The sequence below is a fragment of the Pavona decussata genome, unplaced genomic scaffold, assembly GCF_977016875.1.
Source record: "Pavona decussata unplaced genomic scaffold, jaPavDecu1.1 SCAFFOLD_329, whole genome shotgun sequence".
Taxonomy (NCBI): Eukaryota; Metazoa; Cnidaria; class Anthozoa; order Scleractinia; family Agariciidae; genus Pavona; species Pavona decussata.
The window spans coordinates 180054-193474 of NW_028145717.1; the positions used below are offsets into that span (position 1 = coordinate 180054).

Consider the following 13421-nt stretch of genomic DNA (forward strand, 5'->3'; position numbering starts at 1 on the left):
AGAGAACCGCATTTAAAGGCAATTACAATTACTTCTTTACGATACGAAAGTTCGCGCTTTATGTAAGCTACGCTCAAATAAATCAACCATTTATTAAAATCATCTTTTACATTATTCAGATGTACACTACCCGCGTTTAGCGAAAGCTATTCAAGGCGGGTAGTGTAACACGGGACGGTGGTGTAAGTGTCGCCTGAAGGTTAGCCTAACAGTGGTATAAATGCCACCAATGCTTTTAGCACTCAGCTTGTAAGGCCAATGAAGAACATACTTAAAGCAAAAAGCAGATAAGAGCCCGGAAAACGAATCTTATTGCTGGCATATGCAGCCTAGACAAAGTGACTGAATCTTTTTCATGTAAGGCTGTTTGCGATGAACTGATGTGTCAGTGACATGCTAAAAGACAAACAAATGTCCTTTAGAAGGACAACATTTTCAATGCCCTTTGTAACATCAGCTAGGCTTAGCTTGAGCTACACAGTTCCATATGGCCGATGAATCCGGATTAATTGCAATTTACAGTCACGGCATATTCCTACCCAAAGCAACGATAATTATTAGGATAACTGTGCTCCTGAAAATAAAAAAAACAAAAAGTTTCTAGAATAATATTAAGCACCACAGGGTTCTAACCACGGCCGCACCCATACGCATGGTCAGAAATATTTTGAGAAGAAGGTTAGACCCTCAAATGGTTCGGATGGCCACGTTGAAATTTTTATGGCGGCCCCGTCTCCAATTTGGAGATGTAAAATAACCACTGTAATGAGCCCTGGATATGACCACTCTCAGTACCAGCGATTAGTCTGAAGGGCTTCTGAGGGAATATAATGAGAGTACAAAATTGTGTAACTGTCAGAGTTCAGTTTATTTGAGAGAACTTAACGGAGTTCTTCACAGATTAGTAGCTACGGCTATGAAAAGTATCCATAATAATAATAATAATAATAATAATAATAATAATAATAATAATAATAATAATAATAATAGTAAAAGCATAAGCGTTGCATTTATAGTTGGGTTTCCAGGAAAATAAGCATGTTGGTTTCATTTGCGGAAAAAATTTAAGTTCGTGATAAACATTATAATTAAATTATCGCACACCAAAAACAGGCTAGTTATTAAAAAACGAGCTTCTTGTTGCAAGTATATGTTAATTTTTTTCCGACTTACGGCTTTTCGCTCACTTTGAAAATAAGACACAACTTTTAAATTTCATATTGACCTTCCCCTAACATGAATTAGCAAAACTACGTTGCCGTACGGGAAAATTTGTACCTGTTGGCTCTGGTACGTCTTAGATAGTCTCCGAAAGCGCCTTGTTAATACCGCGGTCAGCCTTGCGCGATTTCCCTTTGGCGTAGCTCGATAAGGTATCGTTGGGAACCTCTCCACCACCCAATGCCCAAAGAGGAGGGATGAACTGGACAGATGGTCATGCCCGAAATGTCACAAGGTGCAGTGAAAATTGAAGCCCGTGCAAAAATTAAGTTGATCTTCGACTCAACATCACTTACGCCGATAGACTGTGTGTGTGCTGATCATGAGATGCTTTTTCCACATGAAAGCAACGGGAGGATAAGGGCACTTTTTTTCTTTTGCTCGTCTTCGTTTATCCTGGGAGCACTGTCCCCCAGCTAACCTCTGAAAAGAGCAATTGATATCCATTTCATGTGTTATCCGGAAGGACAACGTGGCTGCGCGATCATCTGTTTGTTTAAAAATTTTGAATGACGCGATGGTCATTATATCATTAGGATTGGTTCACCTTATTAAATTTGGTTTTCTTTAGTGTTGAGCGCTCCCGCTTTTTCCTTCCCATTATTTTATTACTACTTTCCTTCTTCTAAATTTTACATTTGTTTATTTCCTTCATTTCTTCCTTTGTTTGCTTACAAGTTCGTTTTCTTTCTTTCTTTTTTTCTTTCTATCGTTCGGGCTGCTTGTCTGTCGGTCGGTGGTTCTTTCTTCCTTAACCTATCTCGATCTTTTTGGCGTTTTTTCCATTTGTTTTAAGAATTTTAGATCACAGAGTGTCTTTTTTAACAAACCAAAATTATTTCCTTATCCGCAAAACTTGTGTAACACCTGAAGGAATATTGGTAACCAAGCCTTCCTTGTAAGGAGTGTGATATGTCATTGCGTGACATACAACTGATATGCACGGATTGAAGAAGTCAAAACGACAGTGTCGCTCAGTAATCGAAAATCTCGCTCAATGGTCATTTTGTTACGATGAAACAAGCTCAGTTGTACGTTAGAGAAAGATAGCAGATATGGTGTATTTGAAACTGCGAAGAATAGCGCCGATGTTTGTACAAGAGCCACCCAGGTATCGTTCTGATAGTTGTTGATTTCGTAAACTCGCTGTCAGAGGGAAGATGGTAATTTTGAAGAGAAAGTAGGAATAAAAACCAATCTACAGCCACCGTTTTAGCAAGGTAAACTTGTAATGTTGACCTTCTAATGAAATAGGTGCTAAGCACTAAGATTTGCTTGGAATATTGGCTTCGATAACAGAGACTAATTCGATTATTTGTGTTTGTTGACAAGTGGAATTTGTGATTTTTCTCGACATAGAGCATGGTTTTTTCGTGCAGAAGTTAAAAGCCCCAGACTAATTTTTATGTCCTTGAAAAGAAGACTATTTCCACTAATCACAGCCTTAATTTCAAGCGCTTCTGAGTTATACCGCATGGGAAAAACGTTTATTGAAAAACTGCTCCAAAATGAGATTTTTAAACAATGAAATATTGGTGATTTTCAAACTCGTGCCGTGCATTCCCAGTTAAGTAAACAATCCTGGTTTTAGACTTGAATTATTTGCCAATGACTCTTACACAAATATACCAATTTGAAAAAACCGTGCTTCCTTTTGCGCTTTACACGAGCGAAGTTCTTGTGTTGTTACTCGACGCACTAATTTCCGCCATTTTGTGACGGTCGGCGCCCGTTACAGTTATTGGTTATTTTCTGGAAAACAAAAGCAGAGCTGATCATAAGAAATACACCAAGTTTATTAACTCATCATAGAGTATGTCTGAGCAAAATATGAGGCTAGTCAATTTTTGAACCCTGTGCCATCACTCACTCGGTCATGAAAAAAAGGCGCTCTTAAGAGTGCCTGACCGTAACTTTCGAGAATCGCTGGCCAAGCTTGAAAAATCGAAACTCCTGATAATTTGCCTGAAGTTTACTTTTGGGGAACTATCGTCGAAAATATTATTCGAATGTTCTGGAAATTTTTAGTTTTCGAGAATTTTGGAGAAAACGAAATAACGGGTTTTGCCTCATTAATTATGCTAAAATCTCACTCAAAATTAGCCAAGTTCAATACGCTTGTGTTGAAACAGTACGCAACGCTAGAATGCGAGGTCGGTTTTGAATAAGAGCATAACTCACCTACTTTCTATTAATGGGACCTATGTAAACTTTTGTAGAACTTTGGAGGGTTTTATGGCTCTTTGAAAAATTGACATTTTGAGGACTTCGCGATGAGGCGAAAATTGAGTAAGTTTGAAGGTTTAAAATGCATCTTGGTATGTCAGGTATCGACTCGAGAGGAACATTGTGATAAAGCTTGGGTCTTCGTCTTTAATAATACGAAATAAAAAATCTGGGCAATCAATGCACGCGCTGACGAAAACCAAAGTTAGCGAGGCTTCGTTAACAAATTTGCATAATTCGCAACTGTTGAGAAAATGCTATGTTGCGAAGACTCGGTGAAAACATTGACCCAGGCTATCTTTAAATGGTTATTTTACTCCACATTGCATTTGTCTGTTTCTCTCTCTTGTTTAATAACGTGGTAGAAAAGGTCTGGACAAAAAATGCGTGATCGGATATTATTTTTCTGCAAAGGAATCTGATTGGGAAGGTTTCGTTAAGAGACCATTTGACCGAAACACCCCACATAAAAGGAGTCAAAAATTCGATTTTAACCAATTATTGTCGAATCTTAACCTTTAAATTAATAGTGCCAAACTGATACTCGCTATTGCGTTACCTGCGTCACGTCAGTAGCTTTCGATATGTCTTAGAATGTAATGCCCACAAACCAACTTGTGCTGCGAAATTGTCAATTACAACAACTAGAAAAAAGACCTTTATTTACTGGCATATGAGTGGTTTTGATAAAAATAAAACGTTCACATGACACTTGAATCACGTTTAAAAGATACATGCTTGTCAAATGAGATGCGAAAGTTGGACATAGGGTCGGTCAAAGTGAATATTTTTAATTAAATCATGTTTGTTTATCGGGAATGCATGCTTTTTCAAATAGCTAGTCCAACCCTCTTCAGTGGCCTTCCAAATAATGATCACCCAGAATTGGGTCAGTCAGAAAATTTCTCTGTTCGTGTTGTTTAATACTGTACCTTCGCAAGTGACTGAAAAACAATGTCAGCTGGCACGCCATATTTTAACGTAATTACTGGTATGAAATATCACACATGCACGGATACACGCTTCAAAACCTGTGTGCCAATTTCCGTTTAACAAAGTAATAACCTACCTACAGTCCACATTGGCTGTAGGGCATGCATTTATCTTTGTCGAATGTCAACAACAGAAACACGGGTATCTCAGTGACACTATATACACGCAATGTCTACTGCATACATCACAGGTAGCCGAAGCTCTATGACCTTTGTTTAACCTTTATATTTTGATGTCACGATGAGTGTTACGCAATGGCGTAAATTATAAGGGTTTGCATGGGAATTTACGAATGTGTTTTGGAGTCGAAAGTAAAGGGCATGAATTGAACAAAAATTGCTTACCTTGTCTCCTTGATCTCTTGCCAGTGTTTGTGTGCCATATTTTGGCCATTTTAGTACGATTCCAGTGGGTTTTTAAAGGTTTGCTGAACGATTTCCTCGCTCTATATCCTGCTATATATGTCCCCAAAAGGTTGGTCACTTCAGTAGCAATAGTTTTCGTTGCAACGTCAACAATGAGGTCAGTATAAAGTCTGAGTCGCAGACAAAGGACTGCGGACCACGGACTGGGTATAAAAGAGAAACTAAAGTAAGCCGACGACTTCGGACTACGGACTACGGACTACGGACTACGGACTACGGACTACGGACTACGGACTACGGACTACGGACTACGGACTACGGACTGCGGACTACGGACTAAGGACTGGGTTTAAAGGAGAACTGAAGTCTGAAAATCATATCTTTCTTGTATTCATTCTCAGTAAGTTTAATATGTATCAAATCAAGTTTCGGTAGTTGTTTTTGTCCCTTTATTTTTATTTATTTATTTTTTAGAAACAAAACAAGGACTTGGAATAAAATAGTGAGGATCGACAGTGCAAACATAAAATCTTGCTTTATCTCAGCGAAACAGCTGGATTTTTAACACGCACTGAAGAGAGCCGTCATTTTAGTTTTTAGCATTCATCTCAGGGTTCGATATGGTGAAAACTGGCGTGATTAAATGCGCAAAAGGATGTTTGATGATCATGATCGTGATCAGCCAATGAGCCCACGTGCACAATCATCTACAATGCAGGTCAAAAGTCGTTGGGACACCTGTCCAATAATCATGTATTCCAAGTAAAGTTGGCTTTTTGGGGTCACAATTGGAGCGTACCACCCCCCTCCCCCCCAAACAATGTTGGAAGATGCAGATAAACAGTATTTTTGTTGAAATCTGTGTTGTAGTGTCAAATCTCAACATTGCTTGGGGGGGAGGGGGTGGGGGGAGATTATTTCAGCAGTATCTCGCTAAGTGTCCCAACACTTTTGACCTGCATTGTCTGAAAACGACTAGTTGGGAAAAAGTGCTGTTAACGTGGTCAAGGGATACCAAGTTTCTGGCATAACTATAATACGGAATTTGCGATGGTAATAAACGATGTTTGGCGTGACCAAACGAGTGTACGAATGCGCGCGGACGGCGTGCTAGTGAAATTTTGACTAGTGTGACGTTATGTATATGCATTCGAAATGACTTAAAACTGCGCTGTTTATTGGAAAACGTTTGGAGTGTTAGTTCTGTCAATGTTTTAGCGTGAAAAGAAGTGGAATATGGTTTTCACAAAACAAATAAAACAAACAAGCAGGTTAGCTAGGGATGCGTTAGAAGAGATAGAGGCTGAATTTCATGAAATCCCTCCGCGTTCACCGGACCTAAATCCTATCGAGAACATATTTCATCTTGTAAAGAGATATTTAGAATCCGAAGCAATATCTAGAACTATCACAAGGGAGTCGTTTGAGGAATTTCAAGCTAGAGTTTTGAGAGCTTTTGATTGTATTTGTACTGAAACTATAGATAACACAATTGCCAGTTTGAACAAAACGATAGAAGCTATCCTTGCCTCTAAAGGCGGTAGAACCAAATATTAATCACGCAATGCGGAACTGTGAAAACTGAACATGCTTTATTATTTACACTTCAGTATATTCTGTGAATTTCTAAAGCGTGTAAAGTGTAACTTCATTTTCATGCTATCTGAGGAAAATGCTTGTGTAAATTGTAATTGTCACTTTGTAAAACTCGTGACAACGAGAAGTTTATCACATGCGTGACATTTGCATTTTGTTGACGTAAAGAACTGAACATTACTCACTACAATACTCACTTTAAATAGTGGAGATTTATGCAAATTGAAAACGTATTTGACATTAAATGAACACAAATTTAGAAAGTATGTATGTTTTCTTTAGTTTGAAGAAACTATTTCTTTCATTATATGAGTTATTGCGCATTTTCAACTCAGTACTCAGTAAAAGCACAAGAAAAGAAAGCTATTAATTAGCTCTTTATATAAAACATTCAATTTACTGAGTAATGTTGTAAACTCTATTCAGACACGTTCCTTTGGAGCGCATTATACAACAATTGTTTTTATATACTCAACAAGAGTAGCCGGCCATAGTTTATTTTTAAACACTGTTCTTCATTGATGCGAAATGAATGCAAACGTTACTGAGTATTGTCGCGAGCATCATGTCGCCGTCAGTCAGCAATGTAAACATTGCTAGAATTCTCTAGAATGAATCGTGCAAAACAATGTCCACAGGGCGCGATTTCTCGCTGTTCACTCTGTGAAATGGGCTTCCAGAACCGGAAAAAAGACCATCTAATGTCCATCATGTTTGTGTTTGTCTGATCTATTGCACCGGCTCTAATGAAAACAATCGGGGCATCCGATGTAGCAAAAAAAGGCGTGTCGCGCGTTAGTTCAATATCTCTTAAACAAAAGTTCTTTGGTGCGGGTAAATGGATTGTATCGCCCTCTAGCGCCTGGAGAAGATCAGCCCACGCGATTATTGTTGGATTCCACCGAAAGTCATTCAAAAGAATGACTTCTGCTTGTCCCGCGCCAACCCATGCGAAGGAGCCCGTTGCTGGATTACAGAACGTGTTATAAATTATTTTCAATGGCGATAACATAAAAGTCTTTCCAGAATTGGCAGTTCCATACAAATAAATATTCCGGAATTTTCCTCGACCTTTAGACAGGGCTGTATAAATCGCATTGCAGAAAACCGAGGGATTATTCCTTGGCTGTCGAGAACCTCATTTGCCGCCACAAACCACCTTCCTTCGCAACCGTCCACGCATGGCGCATCTTTAGATTCTTGTAAGAGCTGTATTCGCGATTTCTTCAGGCGAAGACACTGCTCTTCAGCGTGAGAAAATTCTTTCGCTAATGATAATGCTCCATCCACCGCTTTATTCCCGCGGTTTGCTATAAACTCGGCCAGACAGCGTTTTCCTTCTCGTTCTTGAACCATCGCCAAACATACAAGCTCCAGCCTTGTGGATATTGACTTCTGTTGAATTAGTTTACAAACGTCAAAAACACTTAGCCGTGGATCTTTGATCTTTCTTTGCTTCGATACCCCGCCTAGTTTGCGTTTTCTTTTGTTAGAAGCGATTGCATTTTCCGTTCGAGGACAAGTAGTTAAGTCTGGATGACCCACAGAATGAACCGCTTCGAGGTCTGATTTCGTGACATACTTGTAGGCGCTGTAATATGTATTGTGGCGGTCACTGAAATGAACTTCGATGTGGAATTTTTGGCTCAAGTATCTCTTTACTTGTAGCCATCTACCTCTCTTCTTCAGTTTTACCGCCATGTGAAAATGGTACTTGTTGAGATCGCCATCGGCATCGGTAGTGGCATGACCCTCCATGCTTACCACCCAGTGAGAGATTTCAATGTTAAAGCTATTCCATGCCTCTATTATCGCTTCGCCAAACGTCTCTCTACGGAACTTTTCAGTGTCTGCGCGACTGTACGTTATAATGTAAACAACTCTCTGGCTTTCTGAAGCCTCCATTTTCTCATTGAGGACAACACTCTAAAGAGCTTTCAGAGCCGCGCGCTCACAGTATAACACGATTTCTATGTAAACAACAGACCTTGTGGGCAGCGGATGGCATATCCGATTTAATAAACAAAACACCACGTTTTGAACTCTTTGAAAGTGAAATAAAGCTCATCGTTTCTTAAGCGTTACAACAGTGTGAACATGCAAGTTGTTATTTTTTACCCCGACTCACTGATCTGCATGGTATTCATTTGTCTATCTTTTTCCTGATATACACCTGTTGCGCCTTTCCCGTATCCATACTCTAATATGACAATACGAAAAGTGCGGCAATTGAAATTCCTTGTATCTTGTTCACAAATATGTTCTTCTTGCTTACCAAACAAGAGTTCTCATAAGGAAGCCCCGCTTTTCATCGACCAATAGGCCACAAACCTGATCTCTTTCAAATACTCACTTTCAGACAGTAGATGTCGTACATGGACATGTATGCAGTAGACATTTCGTGTATTCAGTGTCACTGAGATACCCGTGTTTCTGTTGTTGACATTCGACAAAGATAAATGCATGCCCTACAGCCAATGTAAACTGTAGGGCGTGCAGTCAGTCCATAGTCCGTAGTCTATAGTCCTCCTATCCTAATACGAACTTTATGCCCACCCCGTGGTCCGCAGTTCGTCTGTGACTTGTGTTTTATAATGACCGCGTTGTTAACGTTGCAATTTATTTCAAAGAATACTATTGCTACCAAAGTGACCACGATTTGGGGGATATATATCTATAGTGGGATACCGTATAGAGAGAGGAAAATTTTCAGCAAACCTTTAAGAACCCACTGGAATCGTACTAAAATGGCCAAAATATGGCGCACAAACACTGGCAAGAGATCAAGGAGACAAGGTAAGCAATTTTTGTTCAATTCATGCCCTTTACTTTCGACTCCAAAACACGTTCGTAAATTCCCATGCAAACCCTTATAATTTACGCCATTGCGTAACACTCATCGTGACATCAAAATATAAAGGTTAAACAAAGGTCATAGAGCTTCGGCTACCTGTGATGTATGCAGTAGACATTGCGTGTATACAGTGTCACTGAGATACCCGTGTTTCTGTTGTTGACATTCGACAAAGATAAATGCATGCCCTACAGCCAATGTGGACTGTAGGTAGGTTATTACTTTGTTAAACGGAAATTGGCACACAGGTTTTGAAGCGTGTATCCGTGCATGTGTGATATTTCATACCAGTAATTACGTTAAAATATGGCGTGCCAGCTGACATTGTTTTTCAGTCACTTGCGAAGGTACAGTATTAAACAACACGAACAGAGAAATTTTTTGACTGACCCAATTCTGGGTGATCATTATTTGGAAGGCCACTGAAGAGGTTTGGACTAGCTATTTGAAAAAGCATGCATTCCCGATAACCAAACATGATTTAATTAAAAATATTCACTTTGACCGACCCTATGTCCAACTTTCGCATCTCATTTGACAAGCATGTATCTTTTAAACGTGATTCAAGTGTCATGTGAACGTTTTATTTTTATCAAAACCACTCATATGCCAGTAAATAAAGGTCTTTTTTCTAGTTGTTGTAATTGACAATTTCGCAGCACAAGTTGGTTTGTGGGCATTACATTCTAAGACATATCGACAGCTACTGACGTGACGCAGGTAACGCAATAGCGAGTATCAGTTTGGCACTATTAATTTAAAGGTTAAGATTCGACAATAATTGGTTAAAATCGAATTTTTGACTCCTTTTATGTGGGGTGTTTCGGTCAAATGGTCTCTTAACGAAACCTTCCCAATCAGATTCCTTTGCAGAAAAATTTATTGGAAGATTTGCATTATGCAAATTTCCCACCAGAATTTGACGAATATTTTCTTGTCTGATCACGCATTTTTTGTCCAGACCTTTTCTACCACGTTATTAAACAAGAGAGAGAAACAGACAAATGCAATGTGGGGTAAAATAACCATTTAAAGATAGCCTGGGTCAATGTTTTCACCGAGTCTTCACAACATAGCATTTTCTCAACAGTTGCGAATTATACAAATTTGTTAACGAAGCCTCGCTAACTTTGGTTTTCGTCAGCGCGTGCATTGATTGCCCAGATTTTTTATTTCGTATTATTAAAGACGAAGACCCAAGCTTTATCACAATGTTCCTCTCGAGTCGATACCTGACATACCAAGATGCATTTTAAACCTTCAAACTTACTCAATTTTCGCCTCATCGCGAAGTCCTCAAAATGTCAATTTTTCAAAGAGCCATAAAACCCTCCAAAGTTCTACAAAAGTTTACATAGGTCCCATTAATAGAAAGTAGGTGAGTTATGCTCTTATTCAAAACCGACCTCGCATTCTAGCGTTGCGTACTGTTTCAACACAAGCGTATTGAACTTGGCTAATTTTGAATGAGATTTTAGCATAATTAATGAGGCAAAACCCGTTATTTCGTTTTCTCCAAAATTCTCGAAAACTAAAAATTTCCAGAACATTCAAATAATATTTTCGAAGATAGTTCCCCAAAAGTAAACTTCAGGCAATTATCAGGAGTTTCGATTTTTCAAGCTTGGCCAACGATTCTCGAAAGTTACAGTCAGGCACTCTTAATTTAATTATCAAGAACATTAACCAGTCAAATGTCAATGAACTTGAGGAATGTTTATATCTTGGGCAATCAAATGACCATCTCCCAAGGACAGATGGCCATACCAACCTTGATATAACTTGGGCAGTTGATCTACTTGTACCTTCATTATCCAAATATTCTTAGGTGAACAAGTACAAATATCAAAATGGCAGAGTTAGAACCTACAAATGCTCCAAGCATATGCATTGTGGATTTTGTCTCTGAAACTTTGACCCGTATTTAACTCTTGAGTAATGCAGAACTTCCAGTCATTTTCTGCAACTTTTCAGTTTTGGTTAATTCTCTTGACACCAAAACGACCATTGAGAGATTTGTTACCCTTGACCAAACATTTTACACTGGTACTTTAGGATGTGTCACAAGAAAACTAACTAGCAATACATTTTACTGTTTATGTTGCTCTCATGTAGACTAACCTTGTGTGCAACAAAAATAAACTAATAACAATACAATTTCCTAACCCAGTACTTGCCCCGCATCTTGAATAAAAATGTAAAGATAAAGTTCCCAAAAATTGCTACATAATCCCACAAGCACTGTAGAATTCAGGTGTTGGCTGATATACATTTTTTGGGTGGAACAATTAATAACATGTAAGAATTTTGCTAAAGGTAAGATCAGTAAATAAATTGGCCATTCCTATGGTTAAAAAAAATGCCAGATCAGTCTGCATGAGTACATAGAAACAGTACATGAAAAAGTTTGCAGTTTTTATATTAATTTGCTCATTTTTATTTGTTTGCCTGTATTTATACTCCTCTCTCCTTCGGAAAGATTTTAATCCGCACCGCCCTTAACATTAATAATTATATACATAAACCACTGTCATACTAATTTTTTTTTTTAAAAACAGCAAGCATGAATAGAGCTTGAGCCACAAAATGTATAGGTAGATATATGGAGCCGTGCGGAAATCTTGCCTTTTAATTTACAGACTGGTTTCTGGATCTTCAGTTGTACAGGGCCGGAGAAAGGAAAATATTATTTTTTTACAAATACTAATATGAACGAAATAATTAGTTAGGGAGAACAAAGATAATATTTAATCAGCAACCAATGCTAAAAAAATTACGTAGATCTATCCGTTTCAACTCTTTACAAATATTGCAGTAAATGACTGTTCGACAGTTGAGACCTATCTACCAACCTATTAAACGCTTCTCTAACGCTAGTAGCGATGATGCATTGACGATTGGTGCAATGAAAACTCTGAAGAAGTTTCACTCTCATTCAAATCAAGGCTCTAGCCTCAGTACTCGCCGCCATTTTAATTAAGCTTACAATTCGAGCCCAGTCTACTGCATCACACCCTTTTGCTCGGATCCGCTCGTTTCACCGCCCAATAGCTATCTGCCCTGGTTTGTACCCTGGGAAGTGACGTCATTGGCTCAATACGAAAAATTCCACATGGCTAATTTTCATATGGATTCTTCTTCATAAACTGTATTCTGCTGTTGCGAACTAAATAACAGCAGAATACAGTTTATGAAGTAGAATCCATATGAAAATTAGCCATGTGGAATTTTTTGTGTTGAGGCAATGACCTCACTTCCTGTAATTTGCAGCAAGCGGCCTTGTTAACTTCTGCAACAAGGCCAAGTAATGGCGGCCGTGAAATCTCGAATAAAAGGCTAAAAAAAATACTTTCAATCGCCGTAAAAGATTGAAATTTGGTAAGATGAGTAAGAAGGTCATATTCTACACGAAAATGCAAAAAGATGAAAAATGAGAATTGTCGCCCCAGGGGCACTTTAATTCAAAACAGAACCAGAGGCCCGTTTCTCGAAAGTCCCGGTAACTTAACCGGGCCCGATATGTGTCTTTGGCGAATAAATATTTCTTAACAGAAGTCAATTTTCGTTAGCTTTGAATACTAAATTTTTAAAATCTTACAATTCTATGAAAAGATTGGTCAAGTACCATGTCTGTAATCACTGTGCAATCGCCGAAAAAAGATTTAAAAAAAAATACTTATCGGGCCCGGTAAGTTACCGGGACGTTCGAGAAACGGGCCCCAGGCCACAAATCAAACACTAGAAACGTTTCCCTTTTCCTGTCTATAGCTATAAAGAGGGCCTCCCCGAGTTCTACGTTAACGTTCAGTATGGGGGTTGAGATAAGTGTTGACATTGATATCAATTTGCCCACGACTCGTTTAGTATAGAAGGGTTAATCGGGTCACAGTTCTCCTTAACTCCAGGCTAGTACATCCTAGGTCATGAAGCATTTCGGTAACACTGGCTGTAGTTGTTAGTACAGAACCGAGCTGCTTCTCTCTGGATCCTCTCAAACTCAACGATGCCTTTTTAAAGATGTGGATCCCAAGCGGGACAGGCATATTCCAGCTTCGGACGGACTATAGCTGTATAGGCAGTTGTCTTAACGCTCTTTTGACAATTCCAAAGGTTCCGCTTAATAATACCCAATACTTTAGGTGCTTTCGCAAACACGATTGGAGCGT

At 38.8% G+C, this 13421-nt stretch overlaps 1 protein-coding gene across 1 annotated transcript in view; it reads right to left on the bottom strand.

The window, feature by feature from the left end:
* LOC146453544 (uncharacterized) overlaps window positions 1-13421 on the bottom strand; it is a 94041-nt gene that overhangs the window by 48975 nt on the left and 31645 nt on the right. The window lies entirely within an intron of this gene.